This window comes from Culex quinquefasciatus, chromosome 3 (genome assembly GCF_015732765.1).
Source record: "Culex quinquefasciatus strain JHB chromosome 3, VPISU_Cqui_1.0_pri_paternal, whole genome shotgun sequence".
Taxonomy (NCBI): domain Eukaryota; kingdom Metazoa; phylum Arthropoda; class Insecta; order Diptera; family Culicidae; genus Culex; species Culex quinquefasciatus.
The window spans coordinates 641,042-657,635 of NC_051863.1; the positions used below are offsets into that span (position 1 = coordinate 641,042).

General features: G+C 37.5%; 1 protein-coding gene and 1 pseudogene across 1 annotated transcript in view; one reads left to right on the top strand and one right to left on the bottom strand.

Annotated features, from left to right (window-relative positions):
• Positions 1–342: 342 nt before the first annotated feature.
• On the bottom strand, positions 343–10,347 carry LOC119770709 (annotated as a pseudogene).
• LOC6053018 (location of vulva defective 1) overlaps positions 7,348–16,594 on the top strand; it is a 31,681-nt gene continuing 22,434 nt past the window's right edge. The window contains exons 1-3 of the mRNA XM_038264133.1: positions 7,348–7,427; positions 9,788–10,176; positions 10,294–10,507. The gene's annotated coding sequence lies outside the window, so the exon portion shown is untranslated. The remainder of the gene's footprint in view (positions 7,428–9,787; positions 10,177–10,293; positions 10,508–16,594) is intronic.

Below are 16,594 nucleotides of genomic sequence, written 5' to 3' on the forward strand. Positions count from 1 at the left end.
CACTACAAAATGAGTGAATACTTCTTTTTACTTAAAATATAGGAAATATTATTGAAAAACACAGCCAAAGTTGACCCCTGACAAAATGACATTTTTGAAAACATTGGCAAAGTCACATAAAACAAGTCAAACTTCCAAACGTTAAATTTTCTAAAATTTTAAGAATTCTTCTTTCTAATGCTTTTTAAATATCAAAAATTGGTTGAAAAATTAATTTTCGCCGATTTTTTAGATCGAAGCCCGTTTAGAGGCGGAGTTGGGTTATAGAGGGCTAATACGTAGAAATAAAATACAATGTGATAAATATAACAAAGCACTTGGTTAAATTCGTTTGATGTTAATAACATATCCATTTAATTTTCATTTATTTCACTTGTTTTGTAACTGTCATTTTCTAAAGCCAGCATGGAATAAGAAATAAACTATTGGAGTGTTAACTGTGATCATTATTAAAAAAAGTCGTAATAGCCCTGGCTGGTAAGGTCAACAGCAAATGCCTTGTCATTTCCGGTTAGTCCTGTGGATACGGGAGCTCGTTGTACCATCAGCTGCTGCTGCTACCTGTACGCTTCCATTTTGGGCCGATCGCGCAGTTCGTCGAGGGCTTTGATGATTTTGCGGGCACCTTGATCGTTGAACTCTTCGACGGTGAGAAGGCGTCGCTTGGGTGGGAAACGACGCCGGTAAAGGGAGCTGACTCTGGTCAGGAGGATTCGCGGGAACTAGTAGCAGATGAAGAGGGCGAAGCAGAATCCGGTGGTGGCCTCCCGGTAGGTGGATGAGAAGAAGATTGCGCCGATCGCGGCCAGTCGGAGGCGCCAGTTGATGAGGTCCTTGCTGCGCTGGTTCTTTGGAGGACCCATCCGGACGTACCAGAACACGTACACCTGGTACGTGACAAAGATCAGACGCAAGTTGTCGAACAGCATCAGGGCAAAGTAGAACCCGAGCGTCCATCCTCCCAGCATTACGCCGTACATCATCGGCTTCCGGGAGAAGATTTTTCTGGTCAAATAGACAACCACGGAAAGCAATAGCAGTACAGCGCGTTGTCCGATAGTATGACCGCCGACGAAAACGCAAACTCCCCCGCCGCAAGCAGGATAATCCGCCAATCCGGATCAGGTTCAAACCGAATTACGCACGCCTCGCCGGAAACGACCCCGATGCAGCTTTGATTGAACGGATCCAGCTTAATGACCCTCTTCCGGCTGTTGGACAGGAAGTTGAACGAAAGCAGACTCTGCTCCGTTTCGTGATGCACCCGGACTTCCTCCGGGTCGTACTGGATAAAATCGTCATGGTCGCTCTCAAAGTTCAAAATGATCGTCTGGAACAACCGCTCCAGCTGCTTGTCTTTTCCCCGGTAGCAAAAGGTACTCAATCCCGGCCGAAAAATCCGGTTCGGGTCAGGTAGGTCCGCGATGACACCATCCGGCTCCAGATAGTGCACTAAAAACAGAACCACTTTCGTAACTCTTCAAAAAAAACTACAAAAATAAATCCAAACTCACCTCCCACTCCTTGAGAGGCCGCGCAGCAGTTGGGACAGGTGCCGGGTAGGAGCAATTGATGCCAAAAAGCACAGCGGAAGATGGATTTGGTCAGCTCCGCCGAGAAGGAAGATTTTCTTCGTGGACGAACTTGAAGAATGAAAACAAACAGAACTGTCAGTGCCAAAAGTGGCCGGTCCGCCTGTCAGAGAAAAGTGTTGCCAAAATTCAAAGAGCTTCTAGCATTAACTTTTATTTTGAATTACTTTCCACTAATTAGTTTGGTTTTATACTCGTTACATGTATTTTTTATATACGAAAACAAAATTCATTAATTCTATAGACTTTTTACGACATTTAGGAAGACAAAGTATCTACCAATATCAGTATCAAAATAATTAATTACCAAATACCGTAATACAATTTCTGGCAACACGATGTGATTGGAATCATGATGATTACCAATACTAATGTAACTGGTAGTTGTGTTAAATCGTATCAAACAAGAGAAAAAATTGCTCGCGGAAATTTTCAACTCGCAAGTTTAGGAGGACGGTTTTCGCGAAATTGTCCGTTTTGGTGAAATTTTTGGTGATCAGCAGACGCTCCTGGCTGCAGCACATTTGGGGATCAACAATTTATAGAGGTAAAGTGAATAAAATGGACTTTTTTCGGTGGTGTAATTTTTATATGGGAAACCCAAAGTGTTAGAAAATAGGCAAAATGTGTGGAAAAAATGTGGGTCTCGTGGCGCAGGGGTAGCGGCTTCGGCTGCCGATCCCGATGATGCTATGAGACGCGGGTTCGATTCCCGCCTTATCCACTGAGCTTCTATCGGATGGTGAAGTAAAACGTCGGTCCCGGTTTCTCCTGTCTCGTCAGAGGCGCTGGAGCAGAAATCCCACGTTAGAGGAAGGCCATGCCCCGGGGGGCGTAGTGCCAATAGTTTCGTTTTTCGTGTGGAAAAAATACCCGTTTTGGAAGTGATTACTTGTGTTTTTGATTCTCGCAACTGTTCTGATAACGATGATTAATTTACTTTATATGCTGCGTGCCTCATTTGGGATTAATTTTCCATTTTCTCAAAGGTACCAGATTTCCACAGGTTAAGGGGGAACAAAAAACCCATCATTTTAAAGGTGGAACAGGACAGTTCATCAACCATGTTTATTCGCCATATTTGATGATGGCACGTTACACCTTAAATAAAAGATTTTCAATAAAAGATATTATTTACTTGAAAAATAATTATGTTTTGATAATAACAAAAAAGTATGTTTTGAAAGTATTACGAGACTCAAAATATCAATTTTGGTCAGAAATGTTGACACCACAGCTTGTATTATTGTTTCGCAGCTTAATACTTATGCAATTACAAAAATATTGATCCAACAAATATAATATTATGTAATACCTCTACAAATATATTTTAAGGTTTTTGTCTTCTAGCTTCCCTCACATTTTTTTGAATCGATGGTTTAATGAATGATTGTATTATAGGATATTTATTTTTGAATCACTAACTAATTTTATTTATTGTTTAGTAAAAACGCATATTGTTTTAAATCATTCAGTCGTACATTTTTGTGATGCTTTTTCCTCGAGCTTTTTAGATATTTTATTCTATCAATTAATATTGGCAAAAATCTGTAGTCTGTGTAAAATTTTATGTGTAAAAAAGAAATTTACTGATGAATCTTAATTTCATTTTATCTAAGACAATCCTTTGCGTGATGAATTGACATCTGACAGGAGCCTCGCATCACATCGATTTGTGAATTGCTGCCGAGAGGATTTTTGTGACCCAACCCAAGTTGAAAGGTCCCCCCCTTCATCTAGTAGTCACTGCGGACACACTCACTCACTTTTTTTGCATACGCTCGCGACTTTGGCTACTTCGATTTATGCCCTTTTACTTCCAGGCGGAACTGCGCGCCCCATTGCCAATTTGGTGTCCAGCGCTTACTACGAGCTTCGAGGAGCTGGTGTGCGCGAGCGCGCGAAAAGTGGTATTACCAAAGAGGCATTTTTTGTTGTTGTTGCTGCTGCTTTGAGCTTTTTCGATGAGTGCAATCTTCGGCCGATAATTAGCGGCGATTTCAAATTAACGGCAAAAATAGCACTCTCGGGGTGTGATTCATATACTTTTCACTCATTTAGAATGTGGCGTTTGATTTCTTCCGATTGGCACGTTCGCGAGGCAGGCAGCTGCTTTTTTGTGAGGAGTGAGGAATGTACAAAGTGGATATTTGGAGATTTTTTTTTAAAGCGCCGGTTTATAACGTGATCTCGACCGAAAGCCGTTTTGAGACAGGGTCGCCACGTTACAATTTATTAACAGCACATTTTTCTTGATTACAGCATGCGCTAAACGTAATATTTTTCTTAATGGATAGTGTATCTTGCATAAAGAGGTTATTGGCACCCTGATCTACCGTTTTACTACTATTTATAATTCTCGTAACCGGTGCACCAAGAATGATAATGACGAGAACCATTTGCCTTCGCCAACGCGGTCATTATCAGACTCACCATTATCAGTTCACACTCGTGTGTTGTGATTTGAATTTATGCTGAGGAATTTTCCAAAATGATCGAGAGTAAATTTCGAAGATGTTTTGAAAATTATTCGTCAAATTATAAAAAAAAATCCCGTGGGTTTTTTTATCTTAAAAAATAAAGTTTACAACCTTTCGAAAAGTCACTCACGATATCGTATCAAAGTTGGCACCGGAGATGAGCAGAACTGCCACATTTCCCAGCTACGGCGTTTCCTCTAATCATCATTTTTACCTCCAGTACCAGCGAGATGGAAAACCCCTTCGAGAATAGTCCGTGATGATGGGATTCGGTTCAAGAGGCAAAAAATAAACCGGTCGCCGCCGCACCATCTGGCTGCGTGCTCAGAGTACAGAAATCATTGTCATGGCATGCTGCTGCTGCTGCTGCGGTTATGATTAAGTGCATGCTGCTTCATTCTATGCAACTAAGGCCCAGTCTTCAAAGAGGGGTGAATTCTCTCACGTGAGCCACCAACAGTAGGCGCGGCGAAGTCGTCGTCGGTCGTCCGCGCTCTCACCCGTCGATCGCGTGAAGAAAGAGGTGACAAAACGGAGAGAACAATGGGCTTGGGGTTCTTCGTTGCTGCTTTGGCTGGGCCGACTTGAATGCGCGCACGAGAAGGGAACCTCAACGATCGCGTGCGGCTTGGGAGTGCGCGGCGGCGAAAGAAAGAACGAGAGCGCGAGAAACTGTGAGATGTGAGAGCGGTGGCTTGGGAGAAATGGCTTGAACAAACAGTGTGGAGCTCCTAGCAGGGTGGCGAACTTTTTGATAACCGATAAAAATCTTCATCGAATTCAATTCGTTTAACACTCATCAAGAGTCAAAATGTAAAGAGATGGATAAACGACACTCTGCAATGAATTACAAATTATCAAAAGGAGTTTTGTAGGTGACAGATGAACATTGTTTTGTGTTTTAAAAATCAGGCCATTGCAAATTTTACTTAAAGTTTTGTCCGGTTCAAATCCCCCGGAAAATCAGGGGGACAACGTTTTTGCTGAAAATTTAAATTATCTTTGAAATTTTAATTGAAAAAAAATTATGTAAAATTGACTGTAAACTATTTAAAATACACTGTATAAAGTATTTTTTTGTATTTTAACATTTTTTTGGACTTTTTGCAAATCTTGAATTTTGGCTCCGGTTCTACCCCATTTCCCAGAATTCCATTCCCCTAAAGCCATTTCCCAGTAAACCATTCCCCAGGATGCCATTTCCAAAAGTTCTATTCCCCATAATGGTCTATTCCTCAGAAACTCAATCTCAATTATTATTTGACGTTGGTTTTAGACAAAAGTTGATTTTTTCTTTAAGGTTGAATTTTCCCTTCTTTAAAGCGATTTGAATATGAATTGAATTAGTGATGAAACTTTAATATCATCATGCCAAACTGCATAATGATATTAAATTTTGCATTAGGCTGGTACAAATATTTTTAAAAGTTTTTGTCACCCCCCCCCCCCCCCTTCAAAATTGGCCTGAAAAATCAGGGGGCAAAAAAAATAGTTTTACAATAAACTTCAAAATTTCAATGAAAATTCAAGTGCAACCAGCTGAAATCAAATTAAAATACATTCTTCTGCGTTTGAAATCATTTTTAGCATGTTTGGGTTTATTAAAAAATCTTAAATTTTTTTGAAAATTTTCGATGCAAAATCTTTTTTTTCGATACAATTTTTATTTTTGTCAGATCTTAGATTTTTTGAAAACTAGAGATTGCAAAACAACTGAACTAGTGTAAAATGTATTTTAAAACACTTTTTTCATTTAAATGTGAAGACTATGGCTTGTTATTTAAATTTTTATATTTTTTTATTTTTTTGCCCCCCCCCCTTGACCTCGGCCAGGGCCGAGGGACAAAAACTTTTTTAAATATTTGCATCGGCCTTATGGCAAATGGGAAACATATTTGTTCAAGGTCCTAATTTTTTTTTGGGCAATTGTTAATTCTGGAGGATGGGCCTTTCTGGGAAGTGGGATTCTGGGCAATGGAATTCTTGGGAATGGGCTCTTCTGCGAAATGGAATTATGGGAAATAGGATAGAACTATTTGATAATTTGGAAATTTTTGCTCGAAAAATTAGCTTGAAATTTGAAATTAGTTTTTTTTGCCTAGATAGCGACCAATTCGCCGGTAAAAACGTAAAAAAATCTGTCGGATTTTTTTATAATCATATTTTTCCAGGTCTTGACTTGAACTTTGATTGAAGAAGTTTTTAAAAAATCCTGTTTTTTAATGTCAAAAATTGATTTTAAAATTTTTGATTTTCCGTACGTTCTACTCAACTAGTGGGGCAAGACGAACAATGCATGAAACAACATGTTAATTTGCTAACAATTGAACCGTTACCACTTAGATACATCAGATTAGAATGTATTTGAAATGTGTCTTTCATTTTTAGTTTAAATAAGAATATTTTACTGAAAATTTTATCGTTTTTAGGAAAAAATATTACTTTGATGATAAATAGTAAATTTTTATAATATCACTATATTTTGTTCGGACAATTTTTTTTAACAATTGTTTATCAGTTTTTGAGTACTTTTATGTATTTATTTATCAATAAAATATGTTGTTGCAGCAATTCGTATTTTTTCCATACTAAAAATCCATATGGTACACTTGCTCCACCTGAACAAAATTTTTAAAAGCTCTCAACAAAAATAACCAAAAGTTAAATCATACTTTATAATAGGTGCAAGCAATTGGTAGGGATGCTACTGATCTAGGAAAAATAGCATTTTGATAAAATGAGCCTTAAAACCCACCGTAAGCCTTATTTTGTACTTTCCAAATATTATAAGAAAACAAAGGTTTTGAAAAACACATCATTAACCCAAGTAACATTTTTTTCAGGAGTTCTACAAGAGTTCTTCAAGATAGCTACAGCATAGCAGTTTGGACCGCGGTACCATAAAACTCTCTTCAAGTACTCTTCCAAACTCCTGAAGAAGTTTTGAAGAGGATTTTATCCTACCGCGGTCCAAACTGCTATGCTGTAGCTATCTTCAAGAGCTCTTGTAGAACTCCTGGAAAAAATGTTACTTGGGTAAATCTTATACCCAAAGACGTTTACGTCGTTTTTGTGGTTATGTGGTAGTAGAATCAGCATCAGCATTGCATTGCTAGCAACAATTCCTCATACTGGAAATAATCAAAATTGTAAAAATTACGGCCGTACGAGCGATTGTTCCTCTTGCCCCATATGGTCGTCTTGCCCCACCTTCCCCTATTTGAGCTCGTTGAACCAAAATAAATCAAAAGAAGAAAAAAATCGTTATTTGTAAGTGATTCGTAAGAGTTGGTGTAGAATGGTTGGATTATTAAATTCGTGTAAAAATCTAAGATGTTTATTTTTAGCAAAAAAGGTAATTTCCGAATATATATTCCCAAGCGGTACTAATTGGTCAACATTGTCACGATGGAATTATATATAAAAAAACAGATTCTCCGTGATTTTTTAAATTTCTAGATTAATTTAGAAAAAGTGACAAAAAGATCCATAAAAAGGCAAGCCAATCCAGTTTCTAACGGAAAAATCGACCAAAATGCATATAGGACATTTATGCGAGCATGGGAAGTTTAGTGCAGTAAAGTTATTATTTTTTGGAAAAAAATATATTTTTTTTGAAGATAATTTTACTGGATTTTTACTAAGACACGTTTTTCAATGATTTGTAGTTCGAATCCTTAAAGAGATAGCAATTTGGTGCCAAAGGTACTTTTGTGTAAAATTGGACGCCCGATTTGATGGCGTACTCAAAATAAAAAAAAAAAATTTCATCAGAATAGTTAAAAAATACAGGCATGCCTCGGTTTTGCACGCCTCGGTTTTGAACTGCCCCGGTTTTGCACCGTTCAGCTGCCTCGGTTAAGCACGGCCCAGTGCTTAATTGAAGCACAGAGCTTATGGGTTTTTGGCTATATGGGAGACATTAGCTTTAATCGTATGAAAAATCATAAAAACATCAAAAAATTATAGTGTTTTGGAATCGGGATGGTGTCAGTTATCCATTAAAATTATTATTTCATGAAAATTTTCACAAAAATACGTATTTTTCCTGTAATTTGAAAATGCATTTTTTTTCTTTAAAGAATCCAAAAATATATTGTTATTGGAATATGGGTATCAAATGATCAGGTTTTTTTCATAGATTTCGGAAATAATAACATTTTTTTTAGAAAATACTCCAAATTTTCACAAAACTACGTTTTTTTCGAAAAAAATACTCAAAATTTCAATTTTTACAATATGGGTATAAAACGATCGGGATTTTTTCATACATTTCGAATGTTATAATAACATTTTTAGAAAATACTCAAAATTATCACAAAACTACGTATTTTCGAATAAAATACTCAAAATTTCAATTTTTATAATATGGGTATTCAACGGTCGGGATTTTTTCATACATTTCGAGTGTAATAACAACATTTTTAGAAAATACTCTCATTTTTCACAAAACTACGTATTTTCGAAAAAATACTCAAAATTTCCGTTTTTACAATGTGGGTATCGGGATTTTTTCATACATTTCGAATGTAATAACAATATTTTTTTGAAAATACTCAAAATTTTCACAAAACTACGTATTTTTGTAAAACTTTTCAAAATTTTAGGGTATCGAACCACATTGTAAAAACGGAAATTTTGAGTATTTTATTCGAAAATACGTAGTTTTGTAAAAAAATTGAGTATTTTCTAAAAATGTTGTTGTTACATTCAAAATGTATGAAAAAAAACCTGATCATTTGATACCCATATTGCAATAACAATATATTTTTGGTTTCTTTAGAGAAAAAAAAATGCATTTTTGAAATACAGGAAAAATACGTTTTTTTGTGAAAATTTTTATGAAATAATAATTTAAATGGATAGCACTATACTATAATTTTTTGATGTTTGCATGATTTTTCGTACGATTAAAGCCAATGTCTCCCATATAGCCAAAATCCCATAAGCTCTGTGCCTCGGTTATGCACGCCTCGTCTTTGCATCCTCTATACTGCCTCTGGTCGCATAAATGTCCCATATGCATTTTCATCGTTTTTGAGTTATTGATGCAGTTTTGTTCAGAATCGCGAGATCTTTCAGAAAAGCCTATAACATCCAGTACTTTGTTCTAGAAATCAAAAGGAAATCAAGTTTTTTCGTGAAAACTTAACACGTAACCTTATGTGTGGGACAAACTTCAAACGCGTTTTTCTCAGCTTGCTGTTTTTGCATATGGGACATTTATGTGAACATGGGCAGTATATGCGGTGCTAAACCGAGGCATGACTGTAGTGTTAAAATCTCTGCCATAACCCATAGTGGTCATTTCTAATTTAGAACATCAAATTTCATCGCGTGTTTTTTGTAACTTTGCAGGGTTACTTTTTAGAAAGTAAAAATGCTCTACTTATGTTTATAAATACACATGTTGGTTTTTATCTGCTCTTAAATCACTCTAAAAAAGTAACCCTTGCAGTTTACAAAATTAGTCTTTAGTCTGACATTCAATTTTTGTTGGCTTCGAAAACATGAGTACAACCCAATTCCCAAAAACGGTCATACGAACAGTTGCTTCGAGAGAGGAGCTTTTTAATAACATCAACAACAGCAGTGAGGAAAATAAAATAAAATAAAGCCAGCAACACCGCTCAGCTGCTGCGCAGCTTTAAGGAAATTATGTATATGTAACTTCTTTATCTCTTCCGATGTGGCGCTGGTGCTGGGGCTCTGGAGGAGCAGTTTTTTCGAAAGCCGTCCAGTCTCAAGACACAATTCATAGCGAGCGGACGCATTCCGATTCCGATTCCGGCAGCCGGTTACAGCAACCGTTTTGCGTTGCATCATATTCATCATTAGCCAGAGCAGAGCCGTCGTGGCATCCTTGACTGGTGGCCGCGTGGGAGGCAGGAAGAATTTACGAAAAAGTGCATTTTTTTTGTTGGGTGATTTGCTTCCGTTCTGGAGGTATCTTTGTGGATTTGGCAAAAGATAACCGTTACCAAGAATTGAAAAGGAAGAATAGTGGATTCAGTTGTGTTTGATTTTTCCGTTGCAAAAAAAAAGTGTGGAAAAACGAGGAAAAGTGGTGAACCAAATTACATTTTTGCGATTCAAGACAAGAGGTATAATTTTTGGTGTGATTGATCAGCTTGCGAGTGTGAATGTGAGTGTGTGTGTGTATGTGTGTGCTTGTACGTGTGTACCAACAGTTTCAAGGAGGAAATTTCTACTTCTTGCAGTTGTTGTTGAGAGTTGTTGAGCGGACGGAATAAGGTCCAGCACTCGAAGATCATCTTGTCCCAGCATCCACAATTCAACAACTCGCGCGCGTCAGCAGGCAGGCCCAGAAGACCAAGAAAAGGCAGTTTGGCGAGTTTCTTGGGGAGCCTGTGAAGCGCATCGCATTCCGAGGCGCACCAGCCACGAGAGTGGACAAGTGGAGGAAAAATAACGGTAAGAACTGAACTAGAATCGAGCCACACATTCAAATCAACCTGGATCTCTGGTGGGATGTGGACAACACGCGGACAGGTTCAACGCACGGAAGTGTGAGAGGTGCTAATGGTTGCGTTGCGTTTTTTTCAACGTTATAATATTCGGGATGTCGTGACAACTTTTGATTATCGACTTCTGAACGCGCCCGGGGCTCGTATTTAGGTCATGGCTTATAATTTGGGAACCGTTGTCCGTTATTATGATTAAGACTGGGATTTCCTTCTAGCTTTCATAGAGTCAGAAGTCGATTTTTTTTAGAAATGTTTTCGTATACATTATACTCTATCATTTTTGATAACTTTGCTGCGTCACATAAAAAATCTTGATCTTGAATGACCTGAAAAATATGAAGTCATAAAATCTACGAAATGAAAACACATTTTGGGTTAGTTAATATTTTAATTTTAATCTAAGTTTCTCCCATAATTATAAAAAAGCAAAACGTTTCCAATTTGATTAAAAATGGTAAAGTAATCATTTAAAATGTATTTTAAGCAAGTGATTTTTTCAATTAAAATTCATACGTTTGAGAATTTTATATAAATGTGTAGATACCGAATGTTGAAATTGATTTGTACTAGATATGTAAACAGATTACCGCATTTCAATGAACGTGTTTTTTAAAATGTTTAATCTGTCTGATTTTTTTTCTTTTTTAATGGCCAACATTTTGTAAATATTGTCAAATACCGTTTTTTAAAACAATTGAAAAACAGATTTTTGGATGTTCATATCTTGTTTTTCAAGCGATTTAACTGTCATAAAAATCAAAAGAGCACTTTGGAATTTGAGTTATGTTTTTAAAAATTATTAAAAATGGAATCTTCGAAATATCGCAAATAGTTATTTACTTTTGCGAAAATACTGTACCAAATCCCACATCTTTTTTTAACTGTTCAATCATGCTAAAAATGAATTTCAACGCAGGAAAATGCATGTTCAATTACTTTCTTTTTAATTGCAGGTCTTTTCCTTTCATTACATTTCATTTATTGGATTGTTTTGGCAAAAACATCAGTGCAGTAATTGACCTAAGCAGAGATATGGGGTACCTTTCAACAGCTGACTAATTCAAACGATTTTAGAGTACACGGGAGAACAAATTGAGCAGGGGAAGGAAAAGAGTTACAAAATAACCTTTGAAATTGCTAATAGATAGGGGATAGTTAGAGGAAAGGAGGTATTTCTTATTATTTGCAGGTCTATTTTTATTGAGGTTGAGGCTTTTTATAGCCAATATTGAAGCGAGAGAGATGGGAGGGGTTGATCTTTGAAAAATATTTGCAAGCCTTATGCTACTATCATAAATTTCCTAAATATAAAAAAATGACGAATTTACGTGGTCCCATAATTCAAAATTTGTAAAAAATACAAAATCTTTAATTTATAAAAATAAACAAACATAAATTTTAGTCCATATTTTTTCGCCCTTCAATTTTGTTAGGGAAATTTTAAAGGGAGGGGGGGGGGGGGGGGGTAGAACTTGTAATGGACTTATTCGATTTTGATGATAATAGTTACAATTCTGGAATTGATGCTATAGTTCAAGAAAAAAATATTTTCATTTTTTAAGCCTTGAAAATTTGACCGTCGCAAATATTTTTCAAGGTTATTTCGCCCCCTTCCTCTTTCAAAATCGGTCCGAAAAATTGGGGCCAACAAATAGAAAAAAAAAATAGAAATCTAATCATTTGCTCGGCAAAAAAAAATGTCGGCAATGCTTAGATATTTTGTATTCTCAAAAAAAATCTAATTATTCGCTCTACAGCATTGCCTTGGCGTTCTCGATTTCGAGATTCCTACTCGAAACTAGGTGTCCGAAGGTTTGATTGTTGAGGCTCCCATCCACCCCGGGATTCGAACTGACGACCTTTGGATTGTTAGTCCAACGGCCTACCAGCGACTCCACCGAGACAGGACCCAGGGAGACGAGTCCTACACCTGGACTGAGCTTACGACCTAACCTTTTCTTTTAGGTTAGTCCGGGGCCAACATTTACTTCCCTGTCCGACGGAAGGCGTGATCAGACAAACTCGTCTCAAAATTTGCCACCGGGACCTTCTCGGAACGAACCCAGGCCGACTGGGAGAGAGACAATCACGCTTACCCCTACACCACGGTCCCGATTTTGTATTCTAATTATTGCAAAAAAACTGAGCAGGGGTAAAAAGCATTTTATAACACTTTTTTATATTCCATTTTTTTTTATTTTTTGCCTCAATTTAATCATTTAAAGATTAATTTATGATTTTAATAAACAATTTTTAACGGCTATAGTTTTGAACTACTTGACAAAAATAATTTCAAAAAACATCATGGAAAAAATGGAAATGCCTTTGCCATGCAACTAAGGGTTAATGCATCTATTATGGATTATATATTACTCTTAAGATCTTTTCGGATCAAATGCAACAAGAACCATCGAAATAAGTTAATAATATGTCAAGATAATTTTTAAACATTTTGGCTAGTAACCAGTAAACTGCTTAGAGTACAGTTTCCATTGTTTGTTTTCCTTTTGCGAAGACCTGAAAATTGATAGACACTTAAAGGAAATAACATATTTAATTATTTAGAAATTGAATAATTGATATCATGTGGATAATATTTTTGAAAGAAATTAATCTATTATTTTAAATTTTATTTTTTATTTGTTCTCTACATAGAACTTTAGTTAATAAGACACAGTTTTCTAGAACATTTTTTCACCCACGTGCTGACGAGTTATAGGTCAAATCGCCAGGGATTATTTTTTCCCACTCTCTCCTAAAGCCTACAAAAGGTTTCTCCAGATAAAATCTGTACACAATTTTTTTTTGAGGCTTGGATATTTGATAGGATAAATATTACCTCTTTTTTGAGTAATCTATATAGTCGGATCGGAGCTCTCTTTGTTGCGTTGGGTTTGTATGAGTCCAAGGAAAGTTCTTACGCAAAAAAGTGAAAACCATTGGCCACTCTGGAACCGATTCCGGAGCATCGGCAAATTGTATGGAGAAAGTTACGTAAAATCTAATTTTGATCACAGGAGGCTGAATAAGCAAAAAAGCAAAAAACGTCAACAAACGTAAAAAAGGCAGAACGAAGTTTGTCGGGTATGGCTTGTATTACATACAAAATGTGTAAAAATGTAAACCTGATGAAAGTTCCCCAAAATCTGAAGAAAATTCATCAGTTCCTGATGCAATTCTGTGTTGCTACAAGTCCACATTCCAGAACAACCGAATATGAGAATCCGGTTTTAATGTAGCGTGAAACGTGGATTTTTAAAATATCAAAATTAAAAAAAATGGTTTTCCCCATACTCATTTATATGGAAAATTGAATCGCTTTGCGCAAAGTGGTGACTTAACCAATCGTTCTCAAACTTTGGGGAGATGTTGAGAACCCCAAAAGGAACTGAAAAGGTGCTGTGCTCACTAAATTCAAACAACTTATTTTTTTTTTCCATTCACCCTAGTAGGACGTATCAAAAGATAGTACACAAGTGACGACATGTCAACAATTTTACAGTTTATATTATTTGGCAAATCGGGAATAGGACATTTTGGACATTCTGGGAGAGGAATTACCGGGGCAATGATTTTCGGAAAAGTGAATTTTTTGGGGATAAAAGATTCGGGATAGTGGGATTCTGGATAAGGATTAAAACGTAAATAGCTTAGTAGGAAATGAGCAAACAAGTTTCCATTAAAAATTTGCAAAATAATTTATTTAAATAGTGAGACACAGCAAATTAGATGGAAATTGGACCGAATCTTTAACCTACCAAACATATGAGAATTTCCCTATTTATGCTGAATTTATCCAAACTGAAATAAATAAAAAATCGTTCACTGAGAAGTGTTAGGAAATTTGAATTTCTAAACTTATGATTATACAAAAAGGCAAATGGTGTGTTTCAGCGAGAAATTTGAAATTTTATAATAACATTTTACTCATCCCAACCATCGTTAAGAGGTTATGCTTTCAGTTTCCAAGGTTGATCACACGTTTTGCATGACTTGCGGTAAGAGTTGCTCGCGTAACATCGGACTTATGCGCTATAATCTACAATTAAATTTCTTCCACATATCGGATGTACGCGGCTCAGTAACGAGCGCTAACATTCGTAATATTGGTGTTTATATCATTATATTGTCTCTGTTCGCCAATTTTGTCCGATCCATCGACGACTGATCAGTTAGCAGCGGCGATCGTCGATCGGTCGGGAGAGCAAAAGATTTCTTTTTTTTTATCTATATATCACTAACAGACTTCAAGCACCCAATAATTTTACGTTCAGGCTGTAATTCGCCAAATGCTGCAATTACTCAACGCAAATTTTTGCCTTCCACCGTCCAGCCGTAACAGCAACAGCAGCAGGTTGTGGAGCATTTGTGCAATCGGTCCGAAAAAATAGGTCACACGGTCGTCAACGGACACAAAAAAAAGCAAAAATTAATAGGAAAATCTACCGGAACAGGCAACTCAACGGCTCAACAGCTCATCGCACGCACCATAATCCATACACACACACACACGGCGCGGTGGCTTAGAGTCCCGAAAAGGCCTGCTGGCCGCCAAGTGGAGTGTAGAACTTGGGGAACCAGACTCGGGCGCGCATCGTGGCACTGCCGGTTGAACTGATGAGCTGGAACAGGTACCGTTTCATTTCTTACGCGATTGCGCGCGCGTTCGACTATCAAACGGTTGTTTTCTTTTAGTGGAACACCAACTTCAACAACAACATACGTGTGAGCACAGACAAGCAGACAAACAAATCAATCGCAGAAGAATCGGCACACATCGGCTATTAAACGAATCCCAAAACAAATAGAGAAATCATTTAAACATTCCGCTATTGGCGCTAGTTGATGGGAGAACACTTTGGGGCTGACAGTGTACCGTCAGGTGGTGTGACTTAGTGATTCTTGAAAAATCTCAATTTTAATCGAGTATGTTTTGGCAATCGAACCGAAAATACAACCAGTATTTTTTTTTTTTTTTGTTGCCCAATGGGCATTGGGTTAAGTTCACTGCGACCACCTGAGAAGGCTATCTTTTGTGATGTACCCTGGTTACTGTCCATACTACAAATTACTCGTATCCATTGGATCGGAAGACGAGGGGTTATTTTGCAGACATGGTTTATCCCAATTCGGCGCAATACAGTCGATAAACTGTATGACCTTCTTGGGATGGGTGTGGTGCCATACATCGTACGGCGTAAGAAGGTGCGATCCAAAGAACCGCAGCCTTCGAGACACAAGTGCTCCGCAGAAGCAGAGTAAATGTGCCGAGCTTTCCAGCTCAGTTAAACAAAAACGACAGAGGTTGTTAGGCCACCTGCCGATTTTGTGCAGGTGATATCTGGCAGGACAATGTCCTGTTAGAAGCCCTGCGAGTATTCGTAGTTCCCTACGGTTTAAGCCAAGAAGTTTCCTGGCAATTGAAGGACTTGGAGTGATAAAAGTTTTAGCTTGTCTCAATCCTCGCATCTCGCCCCAGATTGAAGCGATTTGCAATTGTCCCCAATTAGTTATTTCTTGCTTCACGGCACTTTTGAGATTCCAAGGAACGGCTCGGGACCCACGAAGATGTTTGATGAGCCTTGTCTAGCAAGTTCATCAGCCATTTCGTTGCCTTCAATGCCGCAGTGCCCTGGGACCCAAAACAACATGACTCTGTTATGCCGAGAAGCAAGTTCCCTGAGGGAAGCGACGCACTCCCAAACAAGTTTGGATTCGCATTTAGAGGATTTTAATGCCAATAGTGCAGCTTGGCTATCCGAGAAAATACCGATTTTTGCGTGTCTATAATTTCTCATAATACACGTCCTCGCACAGATGTGTATGGCATACACTTCTGCTTGAAAAACGGTAGGCCACTTTCCCATAGATATGGTTTCCCTGGTTCGAGGACCGAAGACTCCAGCTCCAGTAGAAGTGCCCATTTTTGAACCATCCGTAAAGAAACGAATAGTTCCTTCTGGAAGTGTAGGTCCTCCATTACTCCACATTTGGCGATTTGTTTCAATCACCTCATATGGAATGTCCATGTTGA